Source organism: Pseudopodoces humilis, chromosome 10 (genome assembly GCF_049639895.1).
Source record: "Pseudopodoces humilis isolate 2021_Gansu_Grassland_sample_001 chromosome 10, ASM4963989v1, whole genome shotgun sequence".
Taxonomy (NCBI): Eukaryota; Metazoa; Chordata; class Aves; order Passeriformes; family Paridae; genus Pseudopodoces; species Pseudopodoces humilis.
In genome coordinates, this window is record NC_142209.1 from 23,385,812 (window position 1) to 23,409,528 (window position 23,717).

The 23,717-nt window shown below is 46.9% G+C and overlaps 1 protein-coding gene across 2 annotated transcripts in view; it reads right to left on the reverse strand.

Moving 5' to 3' along the window:
• Positions 1 to 1,003: 1,003 nt before the first annotated feature.
• The window catches only part of TMEM275 (transmembrane protein 275), a 29,655-nt gene continuing 6,941 nt past the window's right edge, over positions 1,004 to 23,717 (reverse strand). The window contains exons 1-3 of one of the 2 annotated variants that reach the window (XR_015773397.1): positions 5,002 to 5,088; positions 4,135 to 4,268; positions 1,004 to 4,047 (exon numbers count right to left, since the gene is read on the reverse strand). The gene's annotated coding sequence lies outside the window, so the exon portion shown is untranslated. Of the gene's footprint in view, positions 4,048 to 4,134; positions 4,269 to 4,924; positions 4,938 to 5,001 lie in introns of those variants that run through there. The other variant, XR_015773398.1, reaches the window with a different exon arrangement.

Here is a 23,717-nt window from a genome sequence, read left to right on the forward strand (position 1 = left end):
TTTCAGAGCCTCCTAAATTCCTCAACTCAAGTGCTGAGTGGAGGTTTATTAAGTGACCTGTCTGGATGTATATCAGCCTTGTCCCTAGTGGGGGTCCTGTGTTAAATTCCATCATTAAAACCTATTACTGAGCTATCAAAACCCGCTGTAATTCCATCTAATGACCTCATTTCCCTAAGCATAACTCGGCACGAGGTTTGCTGATGCGGAGTTACCTCTTGGTGGGCCGCAGCCCCTGAGCAGAGCAGGGGGCGGGAGGGGAGAGAGGGAGAAATCAATGTCTGCGGAGATGACAAGGCACACGGCCGGAGACTGGGGACCAAGAAACTATCCAATATCCCATTTCCTATCCAGTCTATTAGCAGCTGAAGTCAGCCAGGGCTCTGGGTTTGATTGAAGGCTTAGCTGAGACCAGATAGAGGAGGAGAAGCCCGGGAAACATGGCCACCAGGCGAGGCTCCTTTCCAGCCAGCTGAAACCGCTCCTAAAAGTCGCCGTGTAGAAAAATGGATTACTGCGTTAAAAGTTCAAAATGTTCTTTTTGTTTCATTTTAATTTTTTTCTTTTTGGGGGGGGTGGACACAAGGGAAAAAAAGGAAAGGAAAGGAAAGCAAAAAAAAAAAAGCTTTTCCTTTCTCCCCCCCCTCCCTCAATCCCCCTTCCACACACACACACCTCTACTTGCCATGAAATCATTTCGTAAATACAAAAAAGGCCCCTCAGGCTATTGGTGCCCAGACACTCATTTTTAGAGTGGATAATTGACTCCTTTCAGTTGATAATTCATAGCTTGCATATGCCAGCTAATACATCAGTGCCCAGAGACTCAGCGAGAGCCCCAAGCACAAATGGGAGAGAGGGAAAGGAAAAGGGAAAAAAAAAAAAAAAAAAGGAAAGGAAAAAAAAAAAAAGAAATATTTCAGATGATAGATGAGTGCATTATGGCTTTATGAATGAATTATGTCCTGCAAATACCTTGAGCAGGAGAGACTGTCGGCCTGTATCTATACTAATCTGGGAGGAATTATGACGATTTTCACATTAAAAAGGGAAAAGGGAAAGAATTAATTGAGCAATTGGGCCATTAAAAATGTATGTCAGCATGTTCTGTATGTCCATTTTCCAATTTATCATATGCTGGGAAGCTTCCTCCCAGGGTGACTGCCATTTTTCTTCTCTTTCTTGTGTTTTGTCTTTTTTTTTTTATTTATTGTGGGTTCCTGTCATACAAAACCAGCTCAGGATCGTTTTGATAAGACAAAGTCTGGAAATTTTTTTCAGTGAGGAGTTTTCTTTGTGCTTGTGCTCCCTGTCAAAAAATAGGGGTGAAGGAACCCTAATGAATTTCTTCTTTGCATCCCACAGCTTCTACAGTCAGTGCACATCACTTAACAAAAAGAAATTATTTCACTCTGTAGATTTTTTTCCCTGTTCCATCTGAGAAAGTTTGAGATGAAGTTAGAGTATAGGTGGGTGGGTGAAGCAGAGGTTTTACCTAAAAAGTGGTTTGCTAAGGCTGGCTCATCTAAAAGCACTAAGAGTGAGTGCCAGCACATGCAAACACCTGCTCTGCACACATGAGTGAACTGCCACACACCAATGCTTGAAAAATTCACTGACACCGACCATGCATCGCCCAGCCCCGGCCCTGAGCTGTGGATCATATCCATTGCTGGCCAAAAACATCTTCTGGATGGTTGTAGGGTTTGTATTCCTCCTAAGTCCACTGTAGAAAGTGTTAATTATTTTCAGGTCTGAGAAATAATTAAGTAAATTAAAAGAGTTTGCCAGTGGGAATATGTTTTTAGAATAACAGCAATGTTAAGACTTGTTTCCAACTCTATCATTAGTAAGATTGTTTAAATACTGAAATAAGAACAATTTTTTTTTTCCTGCTTTCATATACATAATATATTCCATTATATTGGCTCAAAATTTTAGTACCCTTAAAAAACAAACCCTGGAGACTACCAAAAAAATATCAGTAATTCAATCAATGTAAAAAAAAAAAAAAACAACCCCATTTCAGACTTGCCAGGCCAGCAAATTTCAAGCAGCCTGACCAACACATATTGTTTAACCTGTGTCTCAAATTTTTTAATCCAGGAATTATGCTTCACCTGAGCTTCCTCTAATACAATTAGCGTGGTGTATTTGCTGAAACATAATGCCTTTACAGAATAATGTTTTATGCTGCAAAGCATATCTAATCTCTTCACGCAAGCCACTCTATGGCAAATCATTTTATAATGTGCAGAAAATTTTTGATATTGTTTATATTCTCGTGTTTATGAGGTCTTTAATTGATTGTAAGCTGCTCTTTAAGTACTTAAAGATGTTTTTTAAATCCTATTAATTTTTCTTGTCTTTTTTTTTTTTTTTTTCCCCAGACTTGTTAAATATTTGCTGATGTGGTGGATGAAACATGAGAGTGCTGGAGAAGAATTTCAGCAAATTATTGTGTTTCTATTCAGGATCTTTATGTGGGGCATGCAGGTTTGTTGTGTTATTTGAAGTGCAGCAAGCCCCTAAATTCCCCTTGATCATGGTGTACGTGGCACTGGGAATTTTGCTGAGGGTTTGATTTAGTTACTCTCTGCTCTGGTACACAATGAAGAGGTAAGCACATCTCAGTGCAAATGTCACCCTCCTGGATATCAGCGCTTTTTCAGCAGCTACTCTGCTGTACAGAAGCTTTTGGGAGATCTTAACAACCCCTGTGAGAAGGCTGATGTGTATAAAAGGGATGTGAAGTAGATTTCTGCCACTGCAAATCTTTCTGCTCTTTGAAAGGTACCTGTGCTCCCCAAGACTCTGCAGGTTTATACAGGGAAAAAAAGCAGAGACACCCACTGAGCAGCACCCAGGAACATCTCCAGCTCTTGCTGCCACCTGACAAGTGCCCTGTGCTTCCAGGGAGATCCCAACCCAGTTACTCCCCTCCTCCCACTCAGCTAGGAGCTCTCTTCTCCAGCTAGGCTGGTCTTGGAGACTTGCATCCCCTGTGGGCAGGTTTGTCTTCAGTGAAATGACCCCTTTCCTGCCAAAAACAACCACAGAGTATTTGTCAGTAAATCGAGGCTCAGAAAGAAAATAGGAGGGAAGATCAAAAGCCACCTGCCTCCCCTCTGACCTTGCCTACGGCAGACGGCCCACCACCACGGCCAGATGTGAGATTTGGGATCCTACATGGATGCAACCTGCAGGGACCACCTGAGTGGCAGCTGGGAGAGGCAGAACACAGCTTTTACCTCTGGGTTTCCACCAGCATCCTTCACTCCCGCTTGAAGAGCTGAACTGCTATACAGAGGTGAGGCTGAGCCACACTGCAGGGGAGGGACAAAGGTGTAGGGTACACAGAGGAAGCTGGTGGATTTGTGCCAGGCCATGCACAGGTGCCAAATCCTGCTTGGGTCCTCCTGGGACAATGGGATACAGCATGAGGTCAGCAACGAGGCACAGTCCTGTCTCCCTTCATACACTGACTGGCTCTTCTTGTCCTGACCACTCCTGGCCTGCAGCACAGGAAGAATTTCACTGTGGGTTTTGCCCAGTAGAGGGAAAAATACCCAATAATACTCACTTCTTTGTTCTGGGCATCTTAATTTTCTAAAACCTGCGTATCAGAAATGAATCAGACAGTGGGACATGTCCATGTAGTGCCACTGAAGAGCCCTCTTCAGCACAGTATTTTTGGCCAGTCACCTTCTCTTCCTGAGCCTCCATCCCCCAGACAAGGGATGAGGGAATGCTGCCTTCCCCACACAACCTCTGGGCTGGGGATGGCTCCTTGATCTGGCTCTGCAGAGCGAATTAACCCAGCAGGGCCTTCCACACCATGGCAACTGAGCATAGTTCATCCAAGAAGCAGCACATCAGTCTTGCTGATTGCCCACGCCTTCTTCTGGAAACACACATCTCAGGAAAGGATTAATGACAGCTGGAATCCCATTAGGAAAGAAACACAAGTTCCCCAGCTTACTTAATATCAGGTTTCTCGCACCTGGCTCGCTGAAGTAGGGCGCAACCTGCAGAATATAAAATGTCCTGCAAGAACAGAGAGGAGCAGAAATTTATAACCCAGCCTCCCTCAGACCTGCTAAGGCACGCACAGACCTGAAGGTTGTACATCACCTTTGCAGCAGGGCTGCTGCTCTGTTCTCCCCGTGGCTTAGCCGCTCGTGTTTCGGATGGAGATGCAGAAATGTGGATTTTTTTTCTTGGTGGATCCCACAGAAAGGCACCAATGAATGTTCTGCTGGACAGCTCTGTGGAAAACATGTGCACAAAGGTCTCAGGTGGCTGGAGCACCGAAGACACCAGTGCTAGGAAAGGTGTGAGCATGCCAATCCTATGGTTATTTAGCATCTTTCCTCTTCTGCTGGAATCCAAGGAAAGCTGTCCAAACCAGGATATTGCTTATCCATGAAGAAGCTATTCCCATGTTTCTTTTTTTTAAAGCCTTTCAGTGGGATTTGGGTGCCTATAACCTCAAAGCCATCTTGGACCAGACATTGCTGAAAACATTCCCCAAATGCAGCCTGAGTGAAGAACAAGTGAGAGCCTTCAAAGTCAAAGAGACTTTTCCCTGCCTTGCTTCCTGGAGGATTTTACCTGGGAAAAATTCACCTTCAGAGAACCTAAGCTTAATATCAGATGATTTTATGCCTTTTGCCTGATATTTGGCTAAATAAATGTAGAGAAAAAAGTCAAAATACTACAAGGATAATAGTATTTTTCTCATTTTTTTTCCCCTGAGATGAAAGAGTTTAGTAACAGATTAAAAAATATAGTTGTCTTTTGTTTCATTTAAAAACAGATTATTTGCTTTAAAAAAATCCTCAAGTGTCACATTCCAAGGAATATCTACAACTAGTTTTAACTCTTGTATCCCAAAAGTATGGAGCAGAGTCTGTTGACCTACACTGTCGGACACACATGAAGATCACTGCACCTCCTGAAAAAAAAAAAAAAGTGGAAATTCAGTAAAAGTTAGGATACCTGGAGAAGCACTTGCAATGGGAGCAGCTTCTTTCTGGAGTCAACAGCTGCACCCTGACTCAAGTCTCTGTCCTGCTGTTTCAGTACCTGAAATGGCTCTGTACCCTCATGGTCCTGCTCAGCAGGATTTAAGAATCAATTAGACATAATTTGCCTACTTTTTGTCAAACCTCTTTCACCAGCAGTGCCTCCTACTGCATTTCAACAGAGGGAAATGCAGAGTCCCAGTGGCTGTGTGGGGCTGAGGTGTTCAGAAGACTCCTCCATCCAGCCAAGAAAATGGGTCAGGGATGTGGCACCTCTCTGAAGCCAGCCCCAGAAAAGCATCCACATCCCATGCCATTTCTCCACCCAGCTTTATATCAGGCATTTTCTGCAATGAGATTTTTTTTTTAGAGAGAAGGGCTCATTATTATTAGTGATAATGAAATCAGCCATGCCCTTTTCTCCACCTGCCTCCCCCCAAATCTCTGTTTGGTTACCTGCTGCTTCAGGGATCCCACACCCAACCTGTGCTGATAACTCGGGCATGGCACCTTTCTTATTGAGCAAGGTGGGAAAAGCAGCTTCCAGTGTCAGGAATTTCTTCCAGACGTTCAGCATCTGTATTTAAATTAAGAGGCTTAAAGCTCTCCTGAACTTTTCCGGGTTTTTAATTTCAGTTTAACTTCAGGAGTGAAGTTTTAAGCCCGGAATGTCATATCCGGAGTGCCATCTACCGCGTCTTCCAGGGACTGCCACGAAGCCTGGAGGAGCTCAGCCCCCAGGAGCAGCTGGCCTGGAATTCTGGATACAGGTGTTTGTGGGCAGGTGGTGATGGGAGAAAACTGTCTGCTCAGGAACACCGAAAACGGTGTGAAGGGAGGCTGTTTTTTCCCAGAGAATGTGAGGTCATGTGGGTTAACCCCAGTGGGCAGCTCAGCACCACACAGCCGCTTGCTCACCACCTCCCAGTGGGATGGGGGAGAGAGAACTGGAAGGGTAAAAGTGAGGAAGCTCATGGGCTGAGATAAAGACAGTTTAACACCTGTGTGTGCAGGTAAAGCAAAATAAGGAATTAATTTGCTGCTTCACATCGGCAGGCAGGTGCTGAGGCATCTCCAGGACAGCTGGGCTCCATCAGGTGTAAAAGTGATTTGGGAAGACAAGCACCATCCCTCCAAACATCCCTCTTTCCTCCTTCTTCACACTGCTTTTATTGCTGAGCACAACATCAGATGGTCAGGGTCACCCCTGTGGTCACTGTGGTCAGCTGTCCTGGCTGGGTCCCCTCCCAACCCCTTGTGCACCCCCATGCTCCTCAGAAGGAGGTGGCAGAAGCAGGAAAGCCCTTGTGCCTGTGTAAGCCCTGTCCAGCAATAGCTACAACACCCCCCTATCGCCACAGCTCTGGTCACAAATCCAACAGCACAGCACCAGCCAAACTACTCGGAAGAAAATTCATTCTATCCCACACAAAACCAGCAGAGATGAGGAGAAAAAAGAAGGAAAAAGAAGAAAAAACAAACAAACAAACAAAAAAGTAAAAAAAAGGTTTGTGCTTTTTTGTGCCTTGAAGTTCATGCAAATGTGTGAAAATAAAAATAAATTTTAAAAAAAAGCATTTCACTGGACTAAAAGACTAAATAACAGATTAACTTGCCCTTTAAGCTCAAGGCATTTTATGATGACCTGACACACAAAAAAAGTTCTTAGATTCAAAACCCCAGTGGTGGTGAGGTGAGTTCATGGCCAGAGGAGGAGGCCAGGGTTTCTCCAGCACTGCCACATCCATCACCCATGGCCACAGCTTTCCTGTCCTCGAGAGGTGGCCGGAGACCAGAGTGCCTCTGTCAGGTGGGACACCTCAGTGGGAACACTTGGAGCTCAGCTTTTAACCTGTTGACCTCAAGCTTGCCATTTGGGCCAGGTATTTTGGTAGCCAAATCTCCTTGAGGTCTTGCCTAGTGGGGCAGGGGCTCCAATCTTGGTGGGCAGCGCAACCACACCACGAAAAAACATGGTAAAAACGGAGATGGCCGGGATTTACCCAAATTGAGAAGATGCAGCAGGGGTGGCACCCCTGTCCCAGCTGTGGGCGAGCTGGCAGCCCTCGGCTGGCCAGGGGCAGGGCACACACAGCCTCAGAGCAGCCAAATCCCAGCCCAGGGTGAGGAAATGCCAGGAATTGCTCATAGCAGCGGAGCGAGCTCCATCTGCTGCCCAAATCCATGAGAGCAGCAGGCACAGCCCCAGCCCTTTGCTCTCGAGACCAAAATCCGAGCAGGACCCGCTGCATCCCATAAGCTTTATCATCTTAACTGGGATCCTACTGCCACCAGCACGGCCCCTCCCAGCCCCTGCTGGCCCCCAGCATCACCCCTGGGGAGCTGGGGGTGCAGGGCTCAGCCTGGCCTGGGCAAAATGCTCCTCTGGTTTCAAGTTGTGGGGGGATCACAGAATATTGGGGTCACAGCATATTGGGGTCATAGAATATTGGGGTCATAGAATATTGGGGTCACAGCATATTGGGGTCATAGAATATTGGGGTCACAGCATATTGGGGTCACAGCATATTGGGGTCATAGAATATTGGGGTCACAGCATATTGGGGTCACAGCACATCTGTCCACCTGCAGCCAAGTGAAATATTTACCCTGTCTTCTTGTTGTTGCTGCCAGCCATAATTAATTAGAGCGAAAGTGTGTATTTTAATAATTAGAGCAAAAAGAGCCTGTGTTTTGAGTGATTTCTTGCAGGCAGATCACATGGGCCTGTGTAGCTATGTGGGTCCCTGGCTTTGGCTGAAGGATTGCTATAATCCCTATAAATTCATTAGCCTTTATCAGCTCCCTCTTCGTGGCTGCACTGCTCTGTCTCCCCCTCTCTTGCCCTTCTTCTTCCAGGAAGCAAAAATTGAGCGCTGCATTAAAGCTGGAGAGCTCCTGGCTGACGAGCTGGGGAAGGAGGATATTTCTATTACTTGTCAGAGTGTTTGAGGGGGAAGTTGTGTGCAATAACCACGGCTCAGAGCACAGGCTGCAGAAGTCCAAGCTTGTGAGATGGCACAGGGGGAAAAAAATGGGAATAAAAAAGACCTGATGGATTCTGTGGTAGCCAGGGCTGGAGTTTTCCTCAGTGGATGTACATGGCAGGGACAGAGCAGGGAGCTGCCTTCATTCAAGTGTTGAACTCGATTATCCTTCTGAGTCCCTTCCAAGTCAGAGTAATCTGTGGTTCTGGGATGCTATTAAAGGATCCAGCAGGAAATTAACATTTTTTGGGGGAGAAAAGGAGATCAGATGGGACTTTTCAGCCAGAATGAGGTTTCTGGTATTGATAGGAGGAAGGGGTCAGCTATGACAGTGGAGGCAGGACCCTCTTCATGGCAGTGGGGCGGACTAAGACCAGCTGGAAGTGACTGTCAGGCTGTGGCCCAGCTCCTGTCAGCTCAGGCTGGGCTGGATTAGAGTGTGTCTGTCGCAGATGCTCTGTCAGCAGCCACTCACATTTTGCTGCAAAGTTTGAAAGACAGCTGTTACATCTGCTTGTCCTAATGCTGGCCACCAGAACCCATCCCACTGCCCTCTGCTTTTAGCTGTGCTCTCAGCAACCAGCAAATACCAATTGTGGACAATAACTTGAGCTGCAGACAAAAGACACCACAGTGCTCTGGCCACCTCTGAATCATGAGCCCAATCTGCCTGGTGCAATATCTGTGCTTCCCCCAGTATTGTGCTGTGCCAAAAATGCACACCCCGACCCTGCAGTGAAGGCTTGAATGGGAAATCTGAACTGGACATTCCTGCTCTTCTTTTTTCTGTTGTGCTTTTGGCTAGTGACACCTACCAGCTCCCTCTGGTAGCACAGGCAGTGAGAACTGCCTCCTTTCCCTCTGCTCTGAGGAGGATTTACATTTCCTACAGCTCTCCATGCCCAGGATGCAGCATAAGGTCTTAGCCAAGGTTATATTTGAGTCTGAGGGTCCCAGTTCAGCCCCAGAGGCTTTTCCACCTCGCAACTGCAGCAAAGCTCTCTGGCTTGGGGGTGTCAGGGGTGTGCTGCTTTTTGTCAAGTCTGGGGAAGGATTTTAGGGGTGAGGGTGGGATATGGGAAATAAATGACCTCCATAAAATAAATGACCTCCAGGGTTGTTCTGTGAGTCTAGAAACTCCCCGACATCCCAGATCTGCACTGCTGTGCTCTAAATTGCTTCCAGGAAAATTCTTCCAGCAGTGTTTGGCTCTCACCTTGATGCATGAGGTTGTTGAGGCATCAAATGCTTGGGCATCACCCATCACTCACCAGAGGCTGAGCTTAGGACTCCCCTGGCTGATGGCAGCTCCCCCCTGTGCTGTGCCCAGCTGCTGGGGCCACCCTGCAGGCTCACAGCCTCCCAGTGCCGTGTCCCAGATATTTCTGACCTGGCCCAGGCAAAATTTGGGAACTGAAATGCCAGTTCAGGATCTCTTCTGGTGTTTGCATATTGTCACGTCAGAGGCTTTGGTCTAGAAGCTCTGCCATGCTCAGGGAGGTTTGTGTAATTTTTTGTGAATGTTTGCAGGATGAGATCTGGTCATCTACCTCCAGCAATTGCTGCTGAAAGGCTGAGGGGATTTATTTCCCAAGGACTTCTCTTGCAGCCTTGGGTATAAATTTCTTTCCGTTTATTCATTAAAGGCTCTGCTCCTGTGCTGTGTTTAGGCTGTCAGCGGTTGCCTTGGACATTTAGGTCAATCACAGATATTATTTCTATTCTCTGGAGCTGGAAGCTCTCATCCTGGGCCTTCAGCTCTGTGCCTTGCCTATAAATAAAGCACCATTCATTCTCAGGGCAGTGGGAAGAGGCAGTGACCAGCTGGAAGTGCTGCTTTCACAGGGAGGGGTGCTCATTTCCAATCACTCGACCCCTCACAGAATTATCAAGCTGCCTATTAAGCATCCTTATTGCTTTAAGAGGAAGCCTGGTGAAAATCTGAGGTGTGAAAAACAGGCATTAGAGTTGTGGTGTAAGGCAATTTGTATTTGCAGCTCATCATTCACAGGCTGAATGAAAGTCTGTGTGGTGGAGACTGGGAACAACTGGTGAATGAGGGCAGGCAAAGACTGAGCCTGAGGGGTGCAGGAACTCTCGTATTTGTGGAGTTCTTGCAGGTGCTGGTTTCTCTTACAGATGATGTTCCTGGAGGGAATGAGCCCCCAGAAGCAGGAATCTCACCAATCCCAAGGTTTCAGGACCATGACTCAGGTCGGTCAGCATTCTCACTGCTGACAAATACCACTTCCCACACCCAATCTGACAATAGGCTACTGAGCTTTTTCCTCCTCAGGGGAGTATATTGACACTAAAAATCCAAACCAAACTGCTTTTAAATCCAAGTCCTAAAAAGGGCTGTCTTCTGGAGGATGCCAGTTGCTCAGCTCAGAGGGTTTTGGGTTACAACTGCAAGAAATAGTTGTTAATTTGGGTGGCCACCATTCTGCAGCCATTTCTGCTCAAATGGGCTATGGATGCAGATCTATGCATTGCTAAGTGGAAGAGGATGCACATAGAAGGGACCCAGTTTTTTTCAAATTATTCTGGTTACAAACAAATTTGAAGCATTGTCTAGGAAATGGAAATGAGAAAACTTGCAAAACTGCTAAACAACACATCAGGCAGGTGTCTTTTACTGTGAATAATTCCTGCCCCAAAGCACTAATGATTATAAGCTCTAGGTCTTTGTTTAATCTCTTACTTCCTTAAGAGTGCATGCATATTGTTTTGTCATTTATTGGAGTCATTTTGCAAAGTGGATCCTGGGTGTTTTCACCGAGGGTTTACATTGCACATGATTGACTGAGAAGATTCCCCTCCAGATGCTCACATATCTCCCTGCTACTTGTTAGAGCTGAGCACTTTTTATTTCCTTGCAATGGAAATGAGCTCTGACAAACAGGGATGAGATGAACATCACTTTATTCGGGGCTGAGACAAGGGCAGGGGCCAGAGAGAAGAAATTTCTCTGGGTTTGCCTGGGTCTATCTCTTCTCACTTGTTTTTTTTCACATCCCCACTCTGTAATATTTGTTTTGTACATTTAAATAATATTCCAGGCACCTGGTGATTATTGTATTACTGCACTGTAATGCTCTAAACAACTGACAGCCCTCTGCCTTTAGATTTCCAACCACAACAGTGAAGTATGGGCCAGATTTTGGCAGGAGGATCCCAAGAAGCTGCTGAGGGGCAGGATTGTGAAGCATCCACTGTGCCTGAATCCAGGAGGAGCAGTCCTGCTGCTGCCCTGCATCTCCTGCACCCTGGGCTTTGCCCTTGGTCCACTGCATGGTCTGTTCTGCCACGCTGCTCAGCATGGATTAATTCCCCCATCCTGCTCAGAAAGGCACAGATTTCCCTGTTAGCTGCAGTTCCCACTCATCAATGATTGATCCACCAGTGAGAGCCCCAGCCCTTTCCAGCTGGTTTTTGTGTCCCCCCTAATTAGTCCATATTTAACCATTACAGCTAATAAAAGGCAGGGACATGCTGCAGCCATCCTCAAAATCATCTTTTGTCCAGATGGCCCACAAAGTACATTATAAAGCTCATTAACAGATTGCACCAATTAATTAACTAATATGGGAATCACTTTGCTCACCACCCAAGGCAGCTGCCTCCAGGAGGGAGCTCAGCCAGGGAAGGACTCACAAAACTCATCCCCAGCTAAAGGGATCAGGGTCAGCCACACCAGGCTTTGCCACTGTTTCCCCCAAGTTTTAACTATTTTTTTAAATTTATTATTTCAAGATCTGATTTTTGGGGGAAACACCAGCTATTTTCCTGAAAGATTTACCCATGTCTGTCCCAAGCTGGGAACCATGTGGCTTGAAATGGATCTGCTTTTCAAACCTTGCTAACAACAGGGAGCAGCTCCCTCATGGCCTTAGATGTATCTTTAGCTGAGTGAAGTTGCATTTTATTTTCTTTTACTCCAAAGTAAGCAGATTGATTTTTTTTTCTCAGTCTAAAACTCAGTATCTATTGATAACTCTGTAATGAATTTGTGCTCTAGGCTATTAATTGCCTTGCAGATGTTTAACCATAGGATTCCAGTGCAGAAGGAGATCGATAGATGTTGAGATTAAATTATCCCACTGTTTCAAAACCCAAATAATCGCTGCTTTAGCTTGTTTGGTTTGGGCCCAGGACAAAAGTCAATTCCTTCCCTGTGGACATCTCTATAAAATACAGTTGACATAAGAAATGATGAGACTCTGGGAAACTAGATTGATCCATAAATATTCATCTCTGCAGTGGATCCGAGAACAATAACTTAACTTTCTTTAATGCCCAGCTCTCAGGGCGCTTAACAAACTCACTATTCTTGGCAATCCTCAGATGTTTAACAATTCAGAGCCCCTAATCCATAACTTGGGAGGGAAAAATTAAGATTTGGTTAGAATAAATCCCTGGCTGATGGAGTTAGAGGAGCTTCACTGTGGCATTTGCAATCAGCTAAAAATAACAGAGAATGATGGAGAAGAGTGTCCCTGCCTTTAGGCATCTGTAGCTACTCCAGATAAGCTTTCCTACAATTTTTTTCATTCTTTTAAGTTACTACTTTCTAGGACAAGCATCCTCCACAAACATTTGCATGCCCTTGCCAGCCACTTCCACGCCCTCTCCCTCACCTGAGCCCTCCCTGGCTCTTCTCAGCCCAAGGAACCACGGCAGCCCCTCTCCTGCTGCTTCAGCATCCCTGCTCAGGGACAGGGGAAACCTTTCCTGGCCAGCTGCAGTCGCAGGAGGATGTGGCATCCGTTTATCCTCTGAGAGTGCCTGGTTTGCCCATCAGAGTCCTTGACACCCACCTCCTTCCTGGCTGGAATGGGGATTTTGCTCTGGGAATGATGCTGGGAGCAGCCCAGTGGCCGGGGACCTGCACTGCCAATGTCAGGGTGTTCCTGAGCCTGGATTTCCACCTGAGCAGGGCAAACATTCACTCGGGAGATCTGCTCTGTGCGCTCGGTGGGGAGGCTCCTGCAGCACATCCCCAGCAGATTTGGGGCTCTAATCCCTCCTTCCCCTAGAGGTGCTGCTTCTCCTTCCTGCTCCTCTGCTTCATCCTGCCCCTCGCAGGGGTAAAGTGACACATGCAGGGGGGTCTCTCTGCTGAACTCCCCCTTGGTTTTCCCAGTACCTTTTCCCTTCAATTCTTGCTGGCAGAGAGCTCGGTTGTTGTTATAGCAACCTCAGCGCGGCTAAGTCTCTGGAGGCAAGGTTTATAGGGAGAGACAATATATTTTATTAGACTGCCTGATAAAGCTAAAAGAGGAATATAAAAGAGAAAGAAAAGAAAAAAAAGGTGTGTGTGGGGGGGGTGGGAGAGCAGCTCCCTGGTTCACAAGCTCATTGCCCTGTCCCCTGAGCTGTGGGCAGAGGGGAACAAAGCAGGGACAGAGGAGAAGGAGGTGACACTTGGGGATTTGTTCTGGGCATCAGAGAAGGGACAGACCTGGCACAGGCTTCGCCAGGCTGACAGGACAGCAGACCAATAGCCCAGGAGTTCCAAGGGTGCTAAATCTGGTTTCATCTGGTGGGAAGCAGCGACTCAGTGGGAAAAGAGACTCATAATCAATGTTGTCTCTTCCTGCCAAATGCCAGCACTGTGCTGGTTTGCCTTCACTGCCCCAGGGCCTTCACAGCATCTCTCAGGCACTGGTAGCTGCACTTGCTGCTGCAAGAACCACTGCACCCAGTTCCAAAATGACTCCAGCCCCCCTGGTGCTCAGTGCATCTGATTTTAACCTCTGGTGAAGCTGCTCAGAGCAGACCTTGGCACCACCCAGCCTAAATGGTCCTCTTGGATACACTCCCCACCTGAAGTATCAGAGGCAGCAGAAAACCCTTCTGGTCTAATCCCCAGCCCCAATTCCAGCCCCTCGGCTGTGCCTGCTGGCTCTCAGCTCTTCTGCCAGTGCATCTCCTGCAGCATCGAGGTTCTCCTTGCCCAGATCCCACCTGATCTGCTCTGCTCCTCACAATCTGATCTCTGGCATCCATCAAAACCAAGCCACTGCTTTAAGGAGCCTCATCCCTCAATCAAATCAAAGACAGCTCCTGGTATTGGTACCTCCTCATCAATCAGTCTGGATAAAACCCACTTTCTGCACAGCTGGTGCTCACCTGAGTGGGATCTATTTCATGTGCTGACTGCTGGGGTGTCAGTCATTCAGGCTGTCAGTTTCCAGGTAAATTCATGGCTTAATGATAATTTTATCTAAACCCTGAACTCAGGGCAAAAAGCTTTGCAGGCAGTGATGCAAGAGCTCTTGTCTTGGTGCCTGGTGCTTCTAAACTTCAGCATTACTCAGTGGGTAAGTCACCTTTCATTTTGCATATCCTGTCCTGTTTAATGAGGCCCTTGTAACCTCCTGAACAGAAAAGCAGATCAGGCAATAACTCACAGCCTGTCTGCTGAAGCAAACACAAGCACTTAAAAGAAATGCAAATTAATTCAGCATTAAAGAGGATGGACTTGCAAGTGGCCCATCAGAATGATGTAGGATGGAGTCAGCTCCCCAGGGCCAAAACCAAAAAGAGAAGCAAGATATCTGATCTGTGGTGGCTGATTTCCTTCTTGTAAGAAGAGGGGAAATTGCACAACTTTATCTAAGGTAGTGCAAGGCTTTCTATATTTGAATAGCTGCAGGAAATTTTGGTTTGACAGTTTTGGTGACCACAGATGCTCAGAGGTGACACCATCATTTGAGGTGGTGCTGGGTGTTTCTGGGTGCAATTTGGCCCTATAAGTTTGGCCTAAGATGGTAGAGATTGGACTCTGGCAAAAGGACAGAACCCAGACTGAGACCAGCAAAGAGCTGTGCAGACAAAAGCACACAGAAAATGGGGGAACAGCAGCTTCACTGGTCCCTCCATGAGCACCATTAAAAACACAACAGGGAGAATCCATGCACCAACGAGACCTTTCCAACACCTCTTGTGTGCCCACTGCAGCCTCAGCTGATGAGGAGAAAACCCTCCCCAGCTCGCAGAATGTCCCCCAGGTAAGTCCTCAAGGTCAGAAGGGGCAGGTGTAGGGACCTGCTGGAGTGAATCTGGAGGAGGCCATGGAGATGCTCAGAGTAGGAAGAGAGACTGAGGGTTGGGGTGGCTCAGCCTGGAGAAGGGAAGGCTCTGGGGAGACCTCACTGCAGCCTTCCAGTATTTGAAGAGAGCTTATAAAACAGAGCAAGAGAGACCTTAACATGGGCAGACAGTGATGGGAAAAGGCTACTGGTTGCACTGGCACTGGTTGCTCAGAGAAGCTGTGGCTGCCCCATCCCTGAAAATGCTCAAGACCAGGTTGGATTGGGCTTTGAGCAACCTGGTGTAGTGGAAAATGTCCCTGCTCATGGCAAGGGGTTGAATCTGGATGATCCTTGAAATTTCTTGGCACCATAACCCTCCTTGCAGGTTGGAAGAGACAAATGGGCTTGTCTACATGACATGCAAGAGTTACATGCTCAGCCTTTTGCAGACACTGAAGTGCTTTTTGAGGCCTTTGACCTTAATCATAGAAAGGGATTGATGGGATCACATGGAAGGATGATGACACTGTGTCCTAGATGGGGAGGTTGCAGTGCATTGCATTTCCTTGTGCTGAGTGCCGCTGCACACAGGCTGCAGGGTGCTATCCTGTACTGCCACTGCCTAATTGGATCAAACTGGCTCTGATTGCATTTAGGGAGCTGATAAATGGCGTATCTGAAAGCCACTGGCGCGTTACAGCCGAAGTGTCTCTTGCTGTAGGGAGTTAATTAAAGCCAAGGCTATAAAGCTCTTTTTGCTGCCTTGGAACTCGGCTTTTAGGGGTGACTGGAGGTGTCAGTCTGAATGGAAACAATCTGAGGAGCCCACACAGGCTTGCTTTCAATTAAAAGCAGAGTTATCACAGCAGTCCAAATAACCCATGAAGCTAAAATGTGAAACCTTGCTCAGAGCTTGTCTAGAGCCCATCACCAAGGCAGGTTTCATTAGAATATGTTGACTCTCTGAGACTTACATATTTGGTGAGACTCCTTGGTTTCCACTACATTTTTTCTTCAAGACTATCATTGGTCTGGGATATTGGACACAGAGGGGAAAGGCAAGGTTAGAAGATTATGAAGAAACTGTGACAGTCAATTGAGCTTGAGGTATTTTGTGGCTCACTCATGTGAAAAACAAAAACAAAAAAAAGTCAGTTCAACCCTTCAATCCATCCTTTTGGTGAATCCCCTTCCCCCAGGGCTCCCTCACCCCATGACAGCACCAGAGAGCATCAGGGATCTGTGAATGTGAGCTGGGTTCACCATGAGCCCACCTGTGTTATGACACCTCCAGTGCAAAAGCTGACCTGCTGCAGGGGCAGAGCAAGAAGGCTCTTAGGTCCTCTCTGGCTGCCAGGTGATGTGCAAGAGCCCTGTGGTAGAATGCACAGCATCCCCAAGGCCCTGGAGAAGGCTGTCCAGCCCTAGCCACAGCTGTCTGCCACAGCTCTGCTCCCGTGGACACATGAGCTGGTCACCTCCCTGCTGTGGCGTGGGGATGGACTCAGTCCAACTGCTGGTGGCTTGATACAGATAAGATCCATCCCATCACCATCACCCTGCTTCACACTTCATGAAAGAACACAGATCACTGCTGATCTCACTCTAGACAGCCCATCACCTCCTCTGGGTGACTCCACTCTTGTTCACGCAGATCCACGCTCATGAAATGCAAACCTGGAGCCTGCCCTGCCCAGACCCATGACACACCTGCAGGGTCTGTAATTGCTGTTCCAGGCAGCTGCTGCTCATCTCAGCAGATATCATCTTCCTGCCTTTAGAAATGTGTTTTATCACTCCTGCTCTCCAAACTGAAACAAAACCTTTTCCCCAGAACTCGGAAAAAAAAACCAGAATGAAGAAGTCCTACACAAGCCCAGCCTCCCAGGCTAGACTGTGGCACTGTTGCTGTGAACTTTTGCTCTGCCTTTTTCCCGCTGGTACTGAGCCTTGGGCAGAGGAAGGACAGATGACTGGGAGGGAGCTGATGTACCTCTGTCACCCCAGCTACAAGTCTGTCTGGAAGGGTGGCCGTGTGCCTGCAGCAGAAAGCACATCTAGGAAAAGGGGAAGTCTGGTGGGTGAGTCACAAGATGCACTAACTCTAAGCAGTGTTTTCTCCTCTGCCTCCAAATCCTTATGTGACCTTAGTCACATCATTTCATCTCCTGGTACATCCAGTTCCCAAGCTCCAAAACATCCCTTTTGCCTGTTTACTTCCACTCAGACTCACAAGTTTTGTTGGAACAGCTTCCTGCCGTGCTTTGCTCCTACGGATCCTAACACCTCTGGGTCCCTGCATCAATCTGAGCACTGATGTAGTAAAACCCAGAGTGCTTGTCTTTCAAATGCCCTTAAAAATGTGAGGAACAAGATGTATGCCCTTACTCCTATTGACTCCCTCCACCTGCTGCTACCTTTTCCTCCCTGTGGGGAATAATGAGGTAAAATATTTCACATGGAATGGGCTCTCTCCTTTTCTCTCTTCAGCAAACGCACTTAGCACCTGCTCATTAATGAATGTACACCCTGCACATCGACTGGGGCTGGTGCTGAATTGAACTTTGAATGCCTTTTCAGTGCCATTGCCTAGTTAATAATTACTTCTATGACTCACTCAACTCCATGCTGCTGGAGCGCCATTAGGAGAATTGACAGCAAAATAACAGAAACATTAAACCTAATGATTTTGCGAGTGTTAAAGTGTTCCCAGTGTCACCAAAGAAGAGCCTTTCCCTTTAGCAGTTGTCCCTCCCAAGGGGCTGTTTTCTTCCCGTTGCTGGCGTCACAGAGGAACGTCAGCTGGCTGGTCCTTTGAGTTTTGGCAATAGGAGTGTGGGGTGCCCACGTGTGCACAGGCAGAGATCATCCCCATTTCAGAATAGAGTCATAGAATCTGTGGGGCTGGAATTCCAGGGCTGGAGGGGACATTAAACACCATCCAGGTCCAACCTTGCTGCCATGGGCAGGGATGCCACCTGAAAAACTCAGGGTTGCTCAGGGTTCCATCTTCCATCCAACCTGGCCTCAAGCACTTCCAGGGATGGGGCATCTACAGCTTCCCTCAGCAACTTGTTCCTCATCACCCTCTGAGTCAGGAATTTCTTAATAATAATGTAGAATTAATAACAGCAACAGCAACAGCAACAGTAACAGTACCAGTAATAGTAATAATAATAATAGGAGGAAGAAGAAGAAGAAGAAGAAGAAGAAGAAGAAGAAGAAGAAGAAGAAGAAGAAGAAGAAGAAGAAGAAGAAGAAGAAGAAGAAGAAGAAGAAGAAGAAGAAGAAGAAGAAGAAGAAGAAGAAGAAGAAGAAGAAGAAGAAGAAGAAGAAGAAGAAGAAGAAGAAGAAGAAGAAGAAGAAGAAGAAGAAGAAGAAGAAGAAGAAGAAGAAGAAGAAGAAGAAGAAGAAGAAGAAGAAGAAGAAGAAATAAATAATATGTAAATCTCTCCTCTTTCAGTTTTAAAAGGACTTTTAAAACCACTTCCACCCTGTTCTATCGCTATCTGCCTGTGTAAAAAGTGACTCTGACAAACACCTTTGCTCCCAACCAGCAAACTCTGACAAGTTCAGTTTAAGTGTGGTCTGGCAGCCCCCTAGTGCCCCTACATCCTGGAATGCCTCTCCACCAACCACACCCTGCCAGAAGCCCACAGGCTCACTGCTAGCCTGCCTAAATCCTCAGGGAAAACACACTCCTGGATTTTCCTCCCTGTTTCACAGGGACAGAGGGTTACCCACAGCCTTGCTGATGGGTAGCTGGTAATTATCACAAAGCTTTTTGAATGTAGCAACAAACCTGATAGGTTCAATAGGAGACTTTGGTTCAAAAGGAGTTTTCCCCACTGTTATGCCCCAAAGTAAAACAGTTTCTGTGAAGTAGGCATTTCCTTTTCTTTTAACAGGAAAATTCAATTTCTCTTCCCTTTCCCTTAGCCAGTCCCTCCTCTTTGCCTTCATTGCCACAAATTCCCTAATCTCGTTATTCTTGCATGTTGGAAAAGTGTAATCATCCAAGCCATGAAATCGAAGACAACAGCATCACTTCCAGGGAGGTGACTTAAGTCAGAGGAATTAATTCTCCCAGCAGACAGCTCTTATTTAGAACAAATGTGATTTTCAGAACTGAAGCTATGTATTTAATGAGGCTCTATGAAAACATATGTAGCCCAGAGCTGCTGGGAAATTCAGCCTTATGCCAGAGAAATGCATCAAGTCAGGAAAACAACATCCAGTAGGATCATTCAGTCACTTCATCCCTCATTTCCCTGCAGAGAAAACCCACTTCTGTGTTTCTGACCCTCAGAAACTGCTGCCCTGAACAAGAGAATCTGCATTTATTGAGTGTCTGAATCTGGCCCACCCAAAAGGTGTATTTTGGGGTTTAATCAGGAAAAGAGATGGTGTTTCCTCCCTCTCCTTCAGAGGAAGCCAGCACACATGAGCAGGTGGATCCCCACCCAACACAGGATTAAGGCATGGAAGTGCTTGCCCTGGAATGTTACAGATGTCGAGAATTGTTGCTTTATTCTTTCCCTGGGAAAAGCTGAGCTCCCCATTTTCAGCTCTGTGTCTCAATTTCCTTTCTTGCCTGTTGTCTTTCTCTTTACCCAGAGCAGGGACTGCTCTACTTGCACCCACACAACGAAACACCAGGGGCATGGAGAGGGCTGCTGGTCATCTACCAGACTGTGGTGTCAGACCACACTCAGAGACTGCCAGAGATTTATGGCCATGAAAATCCATTTATCCAGCAAGGATGCAGAAAAAGTTTGGGGGCAGGTTGGTGTTTTCAGACAAAGGATAAGAAGGCAAAGCCATTTGTAGACCACCATGAGGGATGAATCTGGAAAGGAAGCCCCAGGGAGCTTTCTGGGTTTACCTCTCTGGAGCAAACAGCTCTGCCACTCCCAGGTGCAGCTGTAGCTGCCAGGTAAAGGTTCTTTTTATCCAGTGAACTCCATGGCCCTGTGAAAGGTTCCCAGAAAACAAATTTGGCTACTGATTTTCACAAACAGCCGTGGGGTGCAGACAGCAGTGAGGTGCCCACCCCTAAGCGAGCTGCAGAAGCCAGAACCCCTGGGTTTGCCAGCAGCACGTCATTCCCACGTGGAAAAAAAGAAAGCAAATGGGATAAAGCACCAGCTGCTTGCCATGGGAGAAGGCAGATCAGCTCCTAATGATAGCATCATGTTTGCCTGGCTCAGCTGGAGATAAAAAGATGAACTACAGATCATACTGATTTCTCATGCCGAGGTAACAACAGAGAGGGATTTGTCTCCAAAAGAAGCATCTTTTCTGCCTGCGTGCCAGCAAAAGAAATCATTTTTCTGTCTGACTTTATAACTTCATCAAATATCCATCTGGCACCAGGCCAGAGCACTATGTATGGAGTTGTATTCACTGTCACAGCAGATGGATGTGAGGAAACTCCAGCGAAGATTTCAGCAGGAAGGACCTACTGTGATAGTTTGGGGAGGGTACACAGATCTTCAGAGGCATGGCTCATTAAAATCACTGTTGTGGAGAAACCTGTTTTTTTTGATTTGATTGATAAGGAGCTGCAGTCCCAAAGCTGCCTTTGAAGCTTGGTCCCTATGTGGAGACAGAGTTCAGCAAGATCTTTTTTTAGGGGTGCCTGGAGGATTGAGTAATAGAGCAACACTCACGTGTTTGGATCGGAAATTTCATTGGGAACCTGGGAAGTTTATTTCCTGGCAAAAGCATCATGAGAACCAGGGTATTCTCAGGACAGGCCAATTTCAAGAAATTAAAATTTCCAGATGACTTTGGGCTCCCTGGAAAAACTCCTGGGGACTCTGTGCTCATGGATGCCTTGACAAACATCATCTGTCCTCCCAGGCCTGACGCTGTCCGTGTGTGCAGGTCCTGCAGAGACAGGCTGAGGGTGATGAGGAGTAGCAGGAGATCTGCTGGTGGAAACAGCACGATCTCCTCTGCCCAGGCATTGTAAATGAGATGGAACAGAGCTGTGGGAAGGAGCCTGTACGGAGCAATCCTTGCTGCCCAGCCCTGATGGCTCAGCTGCCTTCTGTTCACTGGGTCAGCTGGGCGCTCCTCCTTGCTGGAGCTCTCTGGGGCAGCACTGGGGGCAGCTGGGACAGCACCAACCTCTAGACTGGCCTCCACTGCATGGGATCAATTACCTAGACCTTCAAATGTGATTTAAAATTAAAGAAGCCAAGCTCCTGGCTTCCTTAGGAAGAGTGTGAGAGCAAACTGTGCAAGACAACAGCAGGGAGATGCCCCATGTCCTTGATGCATTCAGAGGGCTGTGCTGCTGGAGAGGATGGACATCTGCTGTGGCTGCACATCGCTCTGAGGCCACCCCAAACGAGGAGCTCATCAGGCTGAAACCCAGGAGTTTTAAACAAATATTCAAACCTCTCCTAGAGCATGTTGTAGTGGGGCTGCTGGCGGAGTCTGAGGGTCTCTCCCACGGCTGCTGGAGGCTCAGCTGAGCTGACAGCATCTGACAGCTGGAGCAAAACAGCCTTTCAGCCTTTAAATTGAGCACATTTGCCATGGATTCAATGGAGACTAATGACATAAAAGCTCTCTTTTTTTTTTCTTTTTTTTTCTTTTTTTTTTTTAGCAGAGGGACTCTGCAAATGGAAATTTCACATTTTCATGGGTATTTTTGCTCTTTCAGGGATATTTTTTCCTCTTCGTTTCCTTATCCAAGGAAAATGCCCAATTTCTTGCACAAGACAGACCTGGGAGGTTTGTGCTTTGCTGTGGATCTGAGAGTCCTGCAAAAGAATGGGTGTTCAGGAGCATTCCTGGAGCTGCTGAGCCAAAATCAGAGGAATAAAGCAGAGTAGGGCTCCTGGGCAAAGGTGAGCATTTCATGGGAGGGAAGAATGGAAGGAGTCAGCCAACTCAGCCTAACAAAAGAAAAGCTCTAGGAGATCTGCAGTAAACCTGAAATGTTTCAGGGATAAAAATTTCCAGGAAGTTAAAAGGTACCTTGGTTAAAAAACATTGTTGGTACAAGGATAAAAGGAAATAAACCAGCCACAGATAAATTTGGGCTGGAAATTAGAAAAAGCTAATTACATTTCATATAATGTTTCTGGTTTATTCTTCTAGATGGAAAGAGGAGCCCAGGTTAGTGCAGAGCAGCTGCTGTGGCAGGAATGCTACAGGCTGCAAGTCTGGGAGGGTGGCAGTGGATGCTCAGCAAAACCTCCTCTGTGCTTTTCTCTCTGGTCTCACTTTTAAAAAAGAGAAACCTTTCCTGGGAGTTTTTCCTAATGGCCAAAAAAAATCCTTTCAGGAGGGAAAAGGTTTTCATTTTACACACATTGTCACTGGAGCCTTCTTAGCCAGCTCATTTCTCAGGTCTTTAACCAGCCAGGCTGCCTGGAATGGAGAGATTTCCTCTCATCTCAAATCACTTGGCTGCACATGGGAGAGAAGCCCTTTGACGAGGTGAATTTGCAAGGCTCTTAAATCCTCTTTATTCTCGCTGTGCTATCCCTCCTTGACTCATCTCCAAGAGACCATGTTGGGCTAAGCCCAGAACGAGCACGGAAAGGTGACAGCACCAATCCCAGACACACAGATACAGCTCCCAGCCCTCCCCTGCACCACAAATTAATTATCATTTCCACCCAGGACTGGGGAGGATCAGCTGAAATAATCCACTCCAGTCCTCCATCACCACAGACACTGAATCAGGCCCACAGTCCTCACCCACCCCAGCCCACAGCCCTGCTCCTCCCATGTCCCTGAGAACCCACAATTCACATCTGGCCTGTTCAGGCACCCAGCTGGGGGTTAAACACACACATGCAGGCAGAAGAGGCTGAATTTGGTTATTCCTGCGTTAGTCAAAGCAATCACAGTGGGAGTATACAGTGGGAGGAGGATTTAGGCAACCAGGACTTCAAGGAAAAGTGGCATTTGAGAGGCAGTGTGAATTCTTAAGGACACCTTTTCCTTACAACTGCTTGCAGTGCCTGGGAAAACAAGCAGGAGAGTGAGGAGCACAAGTCAAAATGAACACAGACAGGATTGGGGCACACACAGTCTGGGATAAAGGAAAAGGTAGTTGTTAGAAGGAAGAAACAGGCAGGCCAAATGCTTTCTGAGTGCAATTATTTTAATATGTCTGTCTTTTCCAAATTCCACATTGCACACACGGAAATAGCAATTTAAAAAAACAAAAAGACTCACACCAGAAATGCTGACTTGGAGTACCAGGAACTCTTTATCTCCCACTACACAAGGAGGCACAAGATTCACAACAACATCAGGCACAGCTGGTCATGGGGGTGAACAGACAGACAGACAGACATGGAAATTACAAAAGACAGAAAAAGGCAAGAGCAGGAGGGCAGTGGAAGTTCTCATGGTCACCTTGCTGGGCAGGCAGCTGGGGTCACAGCTTGGTGGCACACCCACCACACCAGGGGATCAGCATCTCACTGGTCCTACCTCTCTGCCTGCCCTGATGCCATCTCTGTTGTCATCTCTTGGTCAGGCATTGTATTATCCATCTCTGGTAGCATTTCACAGGGCAGCTGTGATAAGGAGTGATTCCAGGATGCTCTCCAGACTTGGCTTTCAAGACTTCAGTGAACAAAGAAAGGAATTGTATGGTTACCACTTGAATTTACTAATTTTTTGGCTCC